This window comes from Dermacentor variabilis, chromosome 2 (genome assembly GCF_050947875.1).
Source record: "Dermacentor variabilis isolate Ectoservices chromosome 2, ASM5094787v1, whole genome shotgun sequence".
In the NCBI taxonomy this organism is placed as follows: Eukaryota; Metazoa; Arthropoda; class Arachnida; order Ixodida; family Ixodidae; genus Dermacentor; species Dermacentor variabilis.
In genome coordinates this window covers 64,026,580-64,029,866 of record NC_134569.1, presented here as the reverse complement: position 1 = coordinate 64,029,866, position 3,287 = coordinate 64,026,580, and the positions used below count along the sequence as shown (strand labels likewise).

At 42.0% G+C, this 3,287-nt stretch overlaps 1 non-coding gene across 1 annotated transcript; it reads left to right on the top strand.

The window, feature by feature from the left end:
- The first annotated feature begins 428 nt into the window (after positions 1 to 428).
- On the top strand, positions 429 to 505 carry TRNAT-CGU (transfer RNA threonine (anticodon CGU)). Its single transcript has one exon. It is a non-coding gene; the product is annotated as a tRNA-Thr (tRNA).
- The last annotated feature ends 2,782 nt before the right edge of the window (positions 506 to 3,287 follow it).

The window sequence follows — 3,287 nt, the reverse complement described above, 5'->3', positions numbered from 1 at the left end:
ATGGAGAGTACGCGTAGTACGCGTAATGCGACAACATGGAATCGTTCCCCACCTGTGGCAAGTTGTATTTTCATCCACTTTCATTGCCATTCATTTATCTTTTCTTTAATTCAATTATTAAGTACAAGTAATTTCCTCTATGTTGTTCTTGGTGTCTTTGTTGCCTTCTCATGATATGATTAATAAAAATCGGGCTCCTCGGTTAACCACCTTTCTTCTGGTTCTTACATAACGAGGGTCTCGAATCCGGCAACATTGATGTCTTCAGGTATCATGAGCAGGTTTATTGACCAGTCGCCTTCACCCAGAAAAATCACGTACTCTTGACGCCTGCGGCTGAAAGGATGTTCCACATCCGCCGCCAAGGTATGTGAGTGGTGACGCTGGCTAATACTCCCATGGTTATTTCTAGTGGATGGGGAAACCGCGCCGCAGTAGCTCAGTTGGTTAGAGCATCGCACGCGTAATGCGAAAACGTGGGATCGATCATTCCCCACCTGTGGCGAGTTATTTTTTCATCCACTTTCATTGCCCTTCATTTATCATTTCTTTAGTTCAATTAGTAAATACAAGTCATTTCCGCTATGGTGTCCTTGGTGTCGTTATTTGTTGCCTTCTCATGATATGATTAACAAAAATCGGGCCCCTCGGTTAACCCCCTTTCTTATCGTTTTGATAAAAAGGGTGATAGTATGAAGTTCTGTCTGTATGTGTATGCAAAGCCAACGTTGGTTTTAATGATGGGCACAGCTACCTGCATCTAACTAATGTTAAAGTTTTAAGAGGTACCTAAACAGCATATTAAGAGCGTTTTTTTTTTGTCACGTACACTAAAAAATTGGTAATGAACGGGTTTTTCATGTCATGTTTTCATAAATATGAAGCGATGTCATATGGCACGCATTTGTGGCCAGTAGAATTTGCTTTACAATGGGACATGGACACTCAAGAATAGATAGGACGTTGAGTTTGTCCTGTGTACAGTATTCCTTTACACAGCGTGCAACTTTGGCGAAAATTTGCCAACCAAACAACATGTTCTAATGATGTATCTGTCTTTACAGGTTTCACACCACCGCAGCGAGGCCAAAAGCAGAAAATACGCACACCAGAGGTCACAGGCGTCGTGAAACGGTTGAGGAATGATACACAAAGGTATCGCAATGAGCGAAGTTAAAGAGCTGCCGAAAGATTACCATGGTGGAAGCAGTAGAGAAGTTGATGTATCATGTGTGCCTAGAGTTCTATCAACTGTTCTATCAGCCAGGCGGCGCACCATTATCGCAAGAGCAAGGGAAGGACAGGGAGAAATGTTTTCTGGAGCACGTTAGTATGGCCGCGCACTAGTGCGGCGTGACCACTATACTGAAATATAAGCTAAACAGCAGTCTACTATAAGAAATCTTTCGCTCTAATGAGTGTCAAGTAGACCTGCTGCAGAAGTTCTGCTATGCATGGCTTATGCTGCACCAAAGGACATCAATCTGGATCTCAAAAAACAGCGTGAGAGAAAGGCCGCTGCCAGAAGAAAGCTCTAGAAGCTTGAAAATAATGAAACATTTCCTTACTGATATTTTATTTTTGTAATTCTGATATTCGTTAGGGCGATCTCCTGATTATAGCCTGTCTTTACAAAATATTTCGGCACATTTCGATATTTGCATAAACATCGCGCAGCGTAATGTCATTGTGCAGACAATCGTTGCACCAACACCTGCACCATCCTCTTTCAAAATTATTACATAGCTACCATACACAGATCTTGGGATTCTTGAATCTTCTTGAGCTTACTTCGATAAAGTTGTGCGAGTACTAATGCTGCTCGACACTCCTCCCTTCAGTTATTTCATTAATATGGCAAAAGTGTGTGTGTGGGGGGGGGGGCGTTCTTTTTTTTTTTTTTTATTGAAGTGAATGTTAGGAGAGGTTGGCGCCTTTATGTGGTGGCACCGGCTACTCCTTGTCACTTGGCTGACGAAACAAATTTGCGCAAAAAGGGAGAATAGCGACACTAAATATAACACTTAGTAGAACACCGGATCAATGAAAAATATACAGTCCAACAGTACATGAGTCGCAAAGTTCTGTGCATGAGTTCAGTCCACGTACGCATATATGAAGTCCGATGTTTCGAACAGCCAAAACACACAACAACACTTGTAATGCACTCCAAGTACAGGACAGAATTATATGTATTGCGTAATAGTTGCGATCCCCACATAAACCAACTACGCACCACGAACAACGTTTATGTAACTCATTTAGCGTATTCGGATCATCTAAGACTTAATATTTCCCCAAAATGTTGGTCTCCTCTAAAAACTTGTTCAGAGCAAGAAGCGCTCTTTTTTGAAGGCCCGCAGTTGGCCATGGGCCGAGTATCTTTTTTAGAGTAAATGGTCTTCTGTCTAATATAAACAAATTAGCTTGCAGTACCGTTCTTTGTGTATCGTATTTCGAGCACTCGAGAAGAAGATGATGCACATCTTCGTCTGGATGGCCACAAGAACACTGCGGACTAGAGACACGTTTTATTCTGTACAAGAAGTGTCTCGTAAATGCAGTACCAAGACGCAGCCGGTGTACCAAAGTTTCAAATTTTCTGTTGTCTCTTAGAGTTTCCGGCATTGATAAGTTTATACATGGGTCTATTGAGTATAACTCCGAGTTCTTAGTTTGATGGTCAAACCAGGTAGTTTTGCTGAGACGACAAGAAATCTGTCTCAGGATCAGACGGACTTCACTACGCAATAGGGGAAGATTGGTTGTCTCTGCGTTATTGTGCGCTCGATTCGCAGCTGCGTCCGCTGCAGTATTACCAGGAATATTGCAGTGCCCAGGAATCCACTGAAATGCAATTACGTGATTCATTGCGCTTGCTTTTGTAAGTTCTTTGAGCGTCTCATACAATATCGAAGTGTTCAAAGAATTTTTCTTATTGCTCTGTAGTAATGTGAGAGCGGCTTGCGAGTCGCTAAAGATAACCCATTTTTGCGAATGTTTTTCTAAAGTTATGAAACGCAAAGCACACAGGATTGCAAATAGTTCTGCCATGGTGGAAGATGTCTCTCGGGATAATTTAAATGTTTGCTCTAGCGCTAAATGTGGAATGACGAATGCGGAAGTCGAGGAATTTTTACGACACGAACCATCTGTATAGACGTGGATGTACTGGGGATATAATGAGTAAATTTGGTAGAGTGCCAGTTGCTGTGCGGCTACTATGAACATGTCTCTCTTAGATATAATCCCGTCAACCGATAACTCTATTTTAGGGTATGTTAACA